Source organism: Equus asinus, chromosome 4 (genome assembly GCF_041296235.1).
Source record: "Equus asinus isolate D_3611 breed Donkey chromosome 4, EquAss-T2T_v2, whole genome shotgun sequence".
Lineage (NCBI taxonomy): Eukaryota > Metazoa > Chordata > Mammalia > Perissodactyla > Equidae > Equus > Equus asinus.
In genome coordinates, this window is record NC_091793.1 from 80389738 (window position 1) to 80403562 (window position 13825).

A 13825-nucleotide genomic window follows, 5' to 3' on the forward strand; every position below is an offset into this window, starting at 1 on the left:
CTAAAAATCCTAGCATGAAAATGACGTGGGTACATGTCACAGTTGAGGAAGTGAGGTGTGAGGAGGTTAGTGACTCACTGTGGTTCCGTGGCTATTGTGTACTAAGCTATCATTTGTACCCAAGCCCTATGACTCCAAAGCCAAAATTTTAAACTCGAAATTCTGTCATGGGTTTTGGTACTGGTATAATGCAAAAGGCACTCTAAGATCTAACCGTGTCCCCCCATTGGATTATGTCTCTGCTTGATGTACTGCCTCTTCTAGGTTATATTGTGAGCCTTGCTTTCTAGGCCTTGGCAAGTCACGTGGAATATGAGGTAGGGAGATAATGATAGGAAAATCTTTCAAAGCCAGGGATTGAGAAGCAAGGTGGTAACGAAGAGCTAAGAAAAGCAGGGGGAAGAAAAGCATATTGCATCCAAGAGCGTGTCAAGTGTCAAAAGTGTGACAATGTGAAAGACAAGGAGGAAAGATAGCAGGAAGGTCCAGAATGTTTGCTGAGAACAGCTCCAATGTCCCTTTGACTGTGTGTCGGGGTGGTGGGTGCTGAGGTCGGCCCTCTTAAAGATCAGGTGAAGGCCAGGGTTAACAAGCTTTCCCTTACCCTCCAGGAGGGCTATTTTGACTTCTCCAGTCTGCGTGTTCATTACTCTTTGTCCATGTATGTCTGTGCTGGGAAGTAGAGGAGGATGTGAACATGGGAGGCGTTTCTAACAGAGATTAGTTACTTTCAGATTAACAAATAGACTTCCTTTAGAGGAAGTATTAGGTTAAGGTTTGCATCTCAAGAATGTTTTTGTTAACTTTAGATCTAATGGGGATAACCTCTTTAATCATTTTTACATTACCATGGATTACTCAGACACGCAGATAAATTTTGATGGTGGGGAAAATCAGGGCAGAAAAACATCAAATCCATGATCCTTCTAAGTGAGCGCAGGCCCAGGGCAGGCCCTGCAGAGGTGGGATCCAGGCCGGCATGAGAGCAGTGGGCGCTTGGTGGGCAGGCAGCTAAGTGAGGCCCAAGAGGTAAACTTTCACTTTACAATTTCTCATGTGTCGTCTCTGCCAGGATCAATGCTACCTTCACCTATCAGGTTAATGGGTGGGTCAGGAACAGTATGGGGGCACCCACCACATTCCCGCTGGAAAATCATTCCAACCTCTGAAAGGTCAGGAAGGAACAGCATCAGGGCCTAGTGGACTTTCCACTCTGAAATCCCTTGTGCTACCAGTGGCATGTCTTCTGTGTTGTGTCTTTTAGGCATGTTGCAGGTAGGCACAAGTCAGGAGTTCTCTAAGGAGGGTGCTGTGGCTCTGTAGCATGGCTGGCATAGTTTTCATGGTGCCAGCCAATGGGTGAGAAGGTAGCATTCTGTTGCTCAGAGGTATGGTGCCTGCTCTATCAAGGGGCATATGCTTTGAGCTGGTTCTGGCAGAGGCCTGGCTCCAGGCACTGGACTCCTAGTTGGAAGGAAAGCGTCAGGGAGAAAAATTCCTGCATAGCTGACTAATGGACACAGCCTTGGAGAATTTGAGACACAACATCCCCCCCACCCCACCTTATCTTTCTTGACAATAAGAACATTGAATAACAACTCTGTCCATTAGAACTTTCTGTGATGATGAAAATGTTCTATATCTGTGCTGTCAAACAATACAGTAGCCACCAGCCATATGTGGCTATTGAGCACTTGAGATGTGGTTAGTGTGACTGAGGAATTAAATTTTTAATTCCATTTAATTTTATTTCAAGTAAATTTAAATAGCCACATGTGGCTGGTGGCTACTGAATTGTATAAATGTATTTGGAATAATTTTGTTGTGTCTTGGTAATAAAAAAGAACACACACTATCTCTTATCATTCTATCTACCAAGTTTATGCATATTCATCACTTCATTATCACATCCATTATCTCATAACACCCTAGGAGGGTGATCTTATTTTTCACATTTTATATATGAGAAAACTGAGTTATGGAGAAGTTACGTGTTTTTTCTAAGGTTACTTGGTCAGAAGTAGTGGAACCGGGCACCAACCCAGGCCGCTTTCTAAATCCTGAGGGCTGCAGGTGGTGATCCTGAATCTCTCAAGAAAGACTCAGCCTCACAGCTCCCTTGTCAGTGTACTGACCACGTGACTGGGATGGCCTCAAGGTGGTTCATCTGAGAACCAGAGCCTGCCACAAAGGAGTGGTTTGCATAGTTTTGGGAAGCCCAAAGGATCAGAATGGAGGATCTGGGAAGTAAAATAGGAAAGGAGAGAAAGCCAATCGAAGGGCCTGTTATTGAGGGTTGGCAGCTGGGGCTCCATCCTGCAGGGACCGTCCGAGGAAATGTGTAACACGCTCCTTAAGGTTGTCCAGCAGCCACACTCGAGAGGGGACTATTCGTCCACCAGCTCCTATCTCCATTGGTCAAAGACCCCCTTATATGGTGTTAACTTCCTTGCACTTGTGGGTTTGTTCATGTGCCAGCATAGCTGAGTGAGTGTCCACCAGCTCCCCATGTGGTGGCACAGAGCAACCCTGGGCAGAATGCAAGAGGTACCAGGTATATCTGAGGTGGGGAGCTGTCAGGTTATACCTGTGTGCGCTGCCACAGCGAGAGCTGGAACTGAAAAGGTGGCTGAGAGGCTATGAGATGGGGCATAAAAGATGTCCATGGATGAGGGGGAAGGAACTAAATAGCACAGCTGGGGGTAAGTCGGAAATGGAAATTAGGAGAGTCTATGAAGCTCTGAGAGTAGATTCTTTTATAATAATTTAAAGCAAATGGACCTAACCTTTGATGCTGTCAATGAGCTATAGTCTACTTGGTTGCTAACACAATGATAGAGCTTTTGTGCATCATGCATGGCACTATTTCAGGGTAAGGCTTCATTCCTCTCATTGTCCCGTCTCTTCCCAGTTGATTCCTTATGCCACCTAGATGGAGTGAGCTTAGGCAAACCAATAATTCAATGTATTCCAAATTTAAATTGCAATTATCTCATTCATGTATTTATGGACAACATGACATAGAGGTTAAGAGCATTGGCTTTAAAGCCAGATTGCTGGGTCCAAATCCTTTCTCTACTATATACTAGCTTTATGACCTTGGGCAAATTATCTAACCCTTCTGAGCCTCAGTTCCTTCATCTGGAAATAGAGATTATAGGACCTATCTTATAAAGTCATGGTGAAGACTAACTGAGTTAATATATATACAGTTTAGAACACTACCTGGCAGGTAGAAAGTACAATATGCATGTTGCTACTGTTTTTTCATTCTTTAATTGATACAGAATTATTTAGTGTCCTAACATACAAAGCACTGCTGTCTTGATCAATGTGCCCGCCTGGGTGTGCCTCTACTGGCCACTCTAGCCTTTTGAAATTCTTTGTGCTCTAAATCCCCAGACCACCACCCTCTCCTCTTTTTCTTTCTTTTTTCACTGATCAAACCTTATTTTCCTTTACTGGTTCCTGCACTCTCTCCAACCTGTAAATATTTGAGTATTTCACCTCTCATTCAGTCTTTGGGTCTCTTCTCTTTCTTATCAATGCATTCTTCCTAGGTAATCCTGTCTGCTCTTGTGATTTTAAATATTCCTATCTGCTGATGACTCCCAAATCTGTCTTTCCAGCTTTGACCGCTCCTCTGAGCTCCAAGCTCATAAATTTAACTCCCAACTTGACATCTCCATTTTGGTATTTGCTGGGCACCTCAAACTTAACATGACCAAATGAGAACTGTTGATTTTCCTTCACCCCCACCGTCATCCCACCACTGAATCCTCCCTCCATCTTCCCCGTTTCAGTAAATTAACTAACTGCTCAGGCCCCAACCCAGCAATCATCTTCCTATATTCCACACCCAATCCAACACTATATCCAAAATTGTCTCCAGTCTCATGGAGAATATAACCACTGCTAGGATCTCCATGTATCATCGTGCAGATTGTGCACCACCCACGGGAATTCCACCACCATGATAGATAACATAAATTTTTTTTTAATAACAATTTCCCATCAGATGGTCTAAATGTTTCCTTTTCTCAAAAAACAGAAAATTATTCCAACAAATAGAATTAAAATGCCTTGAGGACTAGGTGCCTCTTAATTGTCATAATAGTGCTTTAAGAACTAGCAGTGACCATAATCATTCCTACGATTCTAGTTTAGGCCACCATCACCTCTTGCTCAGATTATGACAACAGCCTCCTAATTAGTGCCCAGCTTCCCCCTTTGCCTCCCCTGTAGTCCATTTCCACACAGCAGTCAGAGGCATCCTAAAGTATAAATCAGATGGTACCACTCTTGTTCTTAAACCCTCTGTATTAGTTAGCTTAAAACAACAGAAATTTATCATTCCACCATTATGATGGGTCAGGAGTTCAGGAGAGGCTTAGATGGGAGGTGCTGGCTCGGGGTGTCTCATGGGGTTGCAGTTTAAGATATTGCCAGGGCTACATTCTTCTGAAGGCTTGACTGGGGCTGGAGGATCTGCTTCCAAGATAGCTCACTCACATGGCCATGACACGAGGTCGCAGTTCTTTGCCATGTGGACCTCTCGATAGGGCTGCTTCAGTCTTATCACAACATGTCAGCTGACTTCCCCCAGAGCAAGTAATCTGAGAGAACAAGGCAGAAGGTACAATGTCCTTTAAGATCTAGCTCAATGGGTCTCAACCAGGAGTGATTTTGCCTCCCTCATCTCCCCTGGGGACATTTGACCATGTTTAGAGATTTTTTTTTGGTTGTAACAATTGGTTGGGGGGTGCTATTAGCATCTAGTAGGTAGAGACCAAGGATGCTTCTAAGCATCCTACAATGCAAAAGACAGCTCCGCCATACTCCCAACAACAAATTGTCTGGTCTACGATGTCAACAGTAATGGGACTGAAGAACCCTGATCTAACCTCAGAAATCATATATTATCATGTCTGCCATATACTGTTGTACACAGACAAATGCTGATACAATGTGGAAAGGGATAATACAAAGGCATAAATACCAGGAGGTGGGGATCATTAGTGGCCATCACTGGCTGCCACCACTCTCCAGTGGCTTTGATTTACAATGAGAATAGAAGACAAACTCCTTACCATGGTCTTTAGGTTCTGCCTGATTTGGCTTCAGCATCCCTCTCCCACTTTATCTCCTATGATGTTCCTTCTCTTCCACTGTGTTCCAGCCACACTAGCTTTACATCTCTCAAACATGCCAGGCTTGATCCTGTTTCAGGTCTTCATCTCTATCTTGAATTATCTCCCCCTGATCTTTGGGTGGCTACTTCCTTCTTATCATGCAAGTCTAGCTTAACATCTCCTTCTCAGACATCCCTGCCCTTACCTCCTGAGCTAATGTCAACACACTTCCCTTAACCAACAGCAGTTACTCTCTATTCCATAGGCTTATTTTATCACATTTATCGCTCTCTGAAGTTATCTTCTTTACGTATGAGTTTACAAGTTTATTTCTGTTTCCTCTCAGTAGAATGGAAGTTCCATGAGGGCAGGAGCTTTGTTCTGTATTTCCAGAACCAAGGACAGTGCTAGGAACATGGTAGGTGATCAATAAGTGTTTGTTGAATAAAGGAATGAATGAATGTGCTCGCATTTGTTAAGTGTTATGTGTAAGGTTTTGGCAGATTGTGTAGATGAATTCCTTAAATATGTGAGGAAGGAGTGAGACAAGGAGCAGAGAAGTAACATCCTTTTGAAGTAATGTCAGAGGAGACCTTTGCATCTGTTTTGAGTTGTTTATCCTGTTATCTCTGGTAAATTTGCTATTCCAAATTCCCTTCTTTTTTCCCACCCTTGTGGCCTTGGTATGAACATGTAGGGAAGTTAAAAGTCACCATCTTTGGGCATGGATTAGGACAAGAAAATTGATCGCCTGACCTTGGCCTCATTAATCTAGTACTACAGCCATTGTTGCCAACTACCCAAGGACTCACTGAATTCAAGTCCAGCTACGTTAACTGCTTTGGGATTCTTTGACTAAAGAGCTATTTTTACACAGTAGGAGAATGTACTGCAAACAAAGAATCAATCTTTTATGGGAATAATTAAAAGCTAAACTCGCTGCACCACACTACAATGTTAGTAGAGTCAGTCGGTAGAGTTCTGCCAGTCCCTTGGGTATTTTGAATTTATAGACACTCTTTATCCTGAGTTTACTTTTGGACTCAGCTGTCTCTGGAGCAGTGATTCATGCAACTCTAGTCCAAAAATCACCTTCAGACAGATCATAGCTAAATTCCTAAGCCCCCAAATCTTTACTCAACCTGACAGTCCCAGACAGCTCCAAGAAGAGGAAGATGTCTGCATAGAATAAGTTGTCTCTTAGGACAGGAGCTGCTAAAGGTGATGATAAAAGAAGCAATGTCCTCCATGGAAACGGGGAATTCCTGGGCAGAAACTACTGGTCAACCCTGTCTCAAAATTATCCCATTTAGGCCCAAAACAATCCCCTGATGGCTTTCTGTTAGAAGATAGAGTAAATTCCTGTGGAAGTCCCATTTTTTCATTAGAACTCCTAGAACTCTACTCTGTGAGAGGACTTGGGAGGGAAATCATTACTAGCATTTGAAACCAGAGTCTGAAAATTCTTAGTTGCTGAATATCAGTGTGTCACTGAGATGACCCTCTTGCCGTGCTGGGGAGCAGACTAGCTCTGCTTGAAATAACATAATTACAGCATTTGGCAAAAAGTGGAGGACTACAGAAATGAAGTTCAAGAATTCAAGTGCGTCAGCCAGACATAAAGGCAGAAACTTGCAATCTAGACATCCTGAGAGAAAATGAGGTGATGGGGTCTGAAGTGCACACAAATAGTCATGCTAAAAATGGCAGCTGCCTCAAGCAGAAATTTTTATTACATGACTAACAGAGGGATTCAGTGGCATACTCATGTAGGTGAATGAGTCAGGACAAGTTTGTTTCCAGATTCCTGGGTCATAGGAGCTCGAGAGGCTTTGAAGATGGGAAGACACAAAATCGGAATAACAATTCCTGAGGTTTGGAGGAAGGTGATGAAAGTAGGAGTCTGCCTTGGGTCTGGTCCTGTCTTTACCATTAACTAGGAGCTGTCTCTGCTGCTAACTAGTGGTGTTGACAAATCACTTAACCCTTCGTGGTCTGTGGAGATCTTCAAGTTTCTCTAATACAAAAGACTCATGACCTGGAATTCCAAGAAACTTTCCTGGCAAAACTGTGGATACCCTCCTCGTTTTGTTGTCCCCTGGGACATGGGCTGCCACGAACTCCTGGTAGCAAATGAGAAGAAACCACACAGACATGTTTGCTGTGATACACTGGTAAAGCTGCTGCCCTAAGACAGTAAGAAGCCACCCAATTCAGGTCACACAGAATTCATCTCCATAGCTTCAGTTTTCTCCTCAGCAAATAGAGAGGCTAGAGAACTTTTACTTTCCCTTATAGATCTGATTTATGAGAATATCCCAAATTAAGTAAAGATAAAACCATTGAACTGAGGGTTTTTGACCACCTCGTTTATTCAGAAATGTTTATTGAGCTCCAACTGTGAGCCAGGGGCTGTATCAAGATCTAGGAATTTAGAAGGAAGCATATATGGTCTCTCCCTCAAGGAGCTTACCTTAACTTTGAGACAGTCCAGCAAACATCCCATTATGTTCCGTGTGGTGTTGGCTGTAACAGGAAAAGCACAGGGGGTGCACTTCATCCTAAAACATGGGTTCGAATGAAGGGTTTTGTTTCACTTGTTTAGCTGCTGGAAGAATTTGTTTTAGTTGCTACCAAACTCTACCTCTGATATTAAAAGGAAAAATCAAAACTTTTAAATGTGAATGTTTAAGTACACTGATCCTGTTCCAGGGAAAGAAAGTATGAGCTGAGTAGACACATGGCGAGAAGGGTTGATAAGCAAAGGCAGACACTTTGCATCAGCCTGAGGAAGGGGGCCCCATCCTCAGCCCACAGCGGAGAAGAACTGAGCAGGAGGGCAGCAGAGGAAGCTGCCAGTGTACCAGCTTCTTAATTAGGCTCCGTAATTATTTGTGAACTCCTAGATCTCTGGATGCCATACAAATTCATGCGTCCAAATCATTTCCAAAGCCAAGTAGAAACGATCCTGAATTCACCACCATTTTGGAGCCTGCATCCCTACCCCTGCCCCTTACCTGGGCATATAGATAGGAACTGAGCATTCTGAAATCACTGGTTGCATGCCATAAAACCAAAGGGAGCTTTGAATGGAGGTCAGCTTCCTTCGGTAATTCAAGATTTCTTCGTTCCCCATTTATTTTGTCTGTAGTCCATCCATCAAGGTTTTACATGATTACTGCTTCTCAACAATGCCCTTTTGTTTTTCTCCCCTTATCTGGAGCTCTCCGAGCCCAACTTGGCTTGCTCTGTCGCTGGTGTTGTCTTAGTGAATTATGGTATCTCTATAAATTCTTTGCTGAAGAGTGACTCCTATCCTTCAAGATTCATTTGTGTATTTCTGCCTGTCTCTGACTAAAATGACACGAGTCAGTCTCATAGGCCTGAGCCCAGTGGCGGAAGCTGATAAAGATTGCTGATGCAACCTGCAGGCTAATACTGATGAAAAACACCATTAAAAATATTTCTGGCACATTTTTTTTTTTTTAAAAAAGGAATTCAGTTAACTTTCTACCCATGGTAATGGAGGAGGACAATAGTGCAGATAATCCAAATGTCAAATGTATTTAATTTTGTTCTACCTGCCATATGCTCTGGGTGACCGAGGAGGCAGAGAGGGTAGGTAGAGGCTTCTGCAGGTGGCTCAGAGTCCTGAAGATTTTGCCTGGCAGGGACCATTTATGATGCCTGAGTTCTCTTCTTTTGAAGGTGGAGCTGTGTCTCCACTCTCTGACTGTGCATGTTTAGTTCAGCACACATTTATTAAGAAGCTACCATATGCCAGGCACTGTATTGGGTACTGGGATTCAGGGTAGTGTGAGGGTAATGTGTGTGTGGAAGTGACCAAGTGAGGACAGGGACACACTCACCATCACTGTATCAGTGTAGTTCACTCCTGTGGTTAAGCAGTAGTGTTGACTGCTGCCAAGTGTCCTCTGTGCTCTGCTGAGCGTTCCTTCAGGACATGGAAGGCATCCTGGGACTTCTCTCTCTGACATTTTGAGTTTCTGAATTTCTCTCCTACCCCTATGGCTACTCCTTTTTATCTTCTTGGCAGGAATATTTTGCTGTACCCAACCATTAAATGTACCATTCCTTAGGCCAAAGTTCTTTCCTTTTTTTCACTCTGGATATTTTCCTTAGTTGAACTCAGCCATGCCCATGGTCTCAATTAACAGTTCCTTGCAGGTAACTCATACATGTATATCTTTAGCCAAGACTTCTCTAGTTTCAGGCCTGTATATTCAGCAGCTTCCTAGACAATACATCTTAGACGTCCTAAGGTACATAATACTCAGCATGTCCAAAATCCAACTCACAATCTTCCTCCCCAGGTTTGGTCCTCTACTAGGACTCCTCCTTTCAGTGAATGGCACCATCATTCATCCCTCTAGAAACATCATGTCAGCCTAGACACCTCCTGCTCCCCCAACCCCTGTATCTAATCCATTACCAGGTCCTGTTGGCTTTACCTCAAAAATGTTTCTGGAATACACTGAGTTATCTTCATCATTACCCCTAGTACCAATGTCCAAGTTAACCTCCCCTCTTGCCTAGACCAACAAGTTCACTCACATTCTACTTTGGATCCTGTCCAGTCTTTTCTTCATGATGCAGCCAGAGTGATTATTTCAAATTACAAATCTGAAAAAATACTCTTGTCATTTAGAGATGCAGACTGAAGCATTTCTAGATGAAATGGTGTAATGTTTGGGGTTTAATTTAAAATAGTACAGAAAAAATAATGGGCAGGAGAAAGATCAAATGAGACAGGCAGAGTGTTGATTACCTTTGAAGCTGGGTAATGGGCACAAAGGAGATTCATTTTACTATTCTGTACTTTTGTGCATGTTTGAAATTTTCCACAATAGAAACAACACACACCCACACAGATGTAGTCATGCTACCTTCTTGCTTAAAACACTTACTGCTTCCCATTGCTCATAGTGTAAAGACAAAATTCCTTATTAGGAAGTCACTTTCCTATGCAGTCTGGTCTCTGCTGATCTTTCCAGACCCTTCTTGCACCACGCACTCTTGCTCCCAGCATTCTACCTCCACCTCCCATGTGTTATTCTCTTGTACATGCCATGGCTCCTCCTAGTTGCAAGCTGAGCACTCTCTCCCTTTCCCTGACTCAGTCAGTCACTCTAATATAGACTCTCAAAATGCTGGGTACTTTCATAATACATGTCACCACTGCAGTCTTTGTATGATTGTGAAAGCCCTTCAATTAATGTCTGTTTACTAGACTCTAAAATCCAGGAGTCACCATTTAAGCCCAAGTATGGTGCCTAGCACATGTTACCATGATCAATAATTATTTGTTGGCTGAATGAATGAATGAATGAGAAGATGGAGAGTATTTGGAAATGGCATTCAGTTTGCGACTTGACCATAGAAGCTCCAGGATCTAGTGGAGATGAGTTATAATGAGCTTGCTCGGGGCACTGATTTGTCCACCCACAGTGCCTGTGGGGCAGTGAGGTGCTAGTTCTTGGCCCTACTTCATTCGTATTCCTTGAGACAGTAAATAGCAGAGCAGACTCAGTCCATGATGAGGATAGCCTCCCTCCCAGACTCAGGATCCAGCAGCTATTTGACTGTTGTTCCTAAGTCTCCTTTTTGCCAGTTGGCCCTGGCACTCTGTGCTTCCAGGAATGAGCCTCTCCCCATCATCTGATGACCCCGGTCTGGGCTTTATCCTTGGTCCTTTTCATGGCTCGTTTTTCTGAGTTCTGACCAGTTATTCAGTCTAATGCTTTAGGTTTCTCCAAGGCAGGCTTTGCTCAAACTTCCTCCTGGTTTGTACATTTCAGGCCCCCTCTCTAGGTGCCTCGCCTGGCATCCCAGCCTGGTGGCAGAGCCCGCCCTGGGTGGACAGATCACCTAGCTAATGACCTTCTGCCAGCCAGTCTGCTGAGCATTGCCTGTCCCCTGGATTCTTTACTATCATCCCCTGCCCACCTGCTCAGGTCTTCAGGAACAGTTTATGGAGTTATATCTGAGGCTGTGGTGTCTCTTCTGACCCTCTGCATTGGGAAACACTCCTGAACCTCAAGCCTAGAGACTCTAGCCTCTGCTGCTGGAGTCAGCCTCCCAGCCAGGTAGGTCCCCCAGTCTACAGACCTCCATGGGGAGAAGACCCTGAATCAGCTCAGTGTCACCTTCTCCCCATTGTGCAAGTCACAAGTTAAGATACCATTGGACGAGATCGGAAGAACCCAGGATCAGCAGGCAGGGGACAGCTCCAGTCTCAAATTTGTCACTCTTGAGCTGCATGATCTTAGACAAGTCACTTCTCCTCTGTTGGTATCAGCTCCCTCATTAAGAGAGGGAGAGATGGAGAGAAGGAAGGAAGGAAGGAAGAAAAAGAAGAATTATAAGGAATTAGAGAGAAGAAAAAAAGTGACTTTTTGATAGACCCATGCTTCCCAAACAGTTACATCAATAAAAGTGTTTGCTGGCCAAATAAGTTTGACAAACACTTAGGTTTAAACAAACTGTAACAGCTTTTTTTACAGCAAGACTTCTCAGAGCCTTTAATGTACTAATATGCATTGTGATTCTCTGTGAGAGATGGATAGAATTAAGAGTTTGCCACACTTACTTAAATATTTGTGGAAATCAGTTTGGGAAATACTAGATTAGGTTATTTCTCGTTCTAGAAGTCTAGTCTTTTAACATTTTGGCTCTCGTATCCATATTTTGAAGTGTGATGTGGTCTGAGTCTTTGAGGAGAGAATGATGTTGCTCCATTGAAAAGATGTGTCATTGAAAGGAGGCACTAAACAATTTCAGGTCAGGACTTCTCAGTAGACCATATGGTTCTCAGAAAAAGAGCATCCACTTTCCAAGCAGTATCTTGCCAATTGAGGCACATTCCCTCATCACCTGGGTGCACCGTGGAGGTTCGTTAACCTGAGAACACCAAGCTCTCATTTCAAAAGGTGAGAGGCATGAAGTCTTAGTAGCCCAGGTCAGAAGCCATTTTGGAAGGTGGCGACTGCTGAATTCTGCTGACCCAATGCCAGCTTTTTAGCAGGTCTTCTCTAAGCCTGTGAGTGTTGGGCTCATGTGTCCAAATGACATGAATGCTAAGTTTCAGTGGCAGAGCAATAAATTCTACTTTTACCTCCTATTACCCTCTTATGCCAGATCTTGAGCTCAATCCTTTGAGCTACACTTAAGACAATTCAATAGAAAAATCCGTTATTTCACTAAAACTGAGGGTCTATCCAGGCTAATTTGGTCTCAAAAGACCAGTTTAATAGATATGGGCTGTTTCCCCTGCCAGAACTTTTCAAGATCTGCCCCTTGGCCGAGACAGGCGCATTTCACCTGCTGGCCAGAGCTCGTAACTTCTGGCCTGACCTTTCAGCTTCACTGAGTTCCTGCTAACTGCTGAGTTTCTCTGGACTTTTGTTTCTGCCTTTACATAGACTTGCGAATTCTGTTATCCAGTTTAGCAGTTTGCATCTCCCAATGCTTCACCTTATTCTCGGACTGAGTTTTCTGATCTGTTTTCCTCTTATTGTTAAAAACTTGCTCACTTGGCAGTCCTAGAACCTCCTACCCCCATTCGCTGCTGCTGAAGGGGCTCCCTTACCGCCCCACTCCCCCACCCAGCCCCCACTTCGCCACCCCAGGTATTTCCCAATCTTTCCCCACAGTCTCCAATTCCCAAAATTGGACCCAGATTCCATCTGGTAGAACTCTAGAAATTCACACCTGCCAATTTCTTATTTCTAAATAAAATAAAAAGAGGGGGAGAAACAACAGCACATATTAATGGACCATGACAAACATAGGCTACTTCCTAACAACCCTTGGTATTTGTCTTTATTTTTAGAATGTCCTCCTGCTGCTTTTACTATCACTCTCTATTTGTTTTTGACAAGGTTCATAGAACAGAGGAGAAGGGAAAGAGGCAAGAGGGAGTATAAAGAAACAGTTCATTAAAAAGAAGAAGAACAAAGACAAGTTGCTACCATTACCACAACCCCAGCTGATAGGAGCCTGGCGATGCTCGAGTTTCTCTTGTTGGTGTCATGCATCACCTGTTGTGACCTTGGCTCTTCATTCCTCTTTGCTGGTCTGCTGAGTCCTAAGTAGGAAGCACCATTGGCTTCTTGAACTAAGTGACACAGAAATCCTGGTGTGGTTGGAACAATAGGAAAATGGGGCGATGTTACTCAGTGTTGAGGTGTTATGAAGGTTTTTATTTTCTTTCCCTCTTAATAACAAAAATGATTGAGGCTCTTTGGATGTTTGGCAAAACCAAAGGAGGGTAAAAATGGACTGCTCTTTGGGGCAGCTTTGCCTAAGTAATGATTACTAGCACTCCTGGTACTTCAACAAGAAACCCGCAACTATTTTATAATTTTTTCTACAAACCATGCTAGGAACTATTGTGAATCAGAAGTCCAGCAGAGTTTATCATCTGGTTGTGGATATAAAATATATACAAAGGAAATATGTTAGAGAATGAGGCTAGATGGTGTAAATTGCAAAACTTCGTCCTCCTACGTAGAATCATGTTAGAATACAAGGTTAAAGGAATGGATACATTTTCCCTCCTTCATTACCTGTGCGCCCAACATGAGTCTCAAAACACCTCCCACCCCATAGAGGCAACCATCACCAACATGTACACATTTGCCACACAGTGACATGAACAGCCAGCTCCTCCC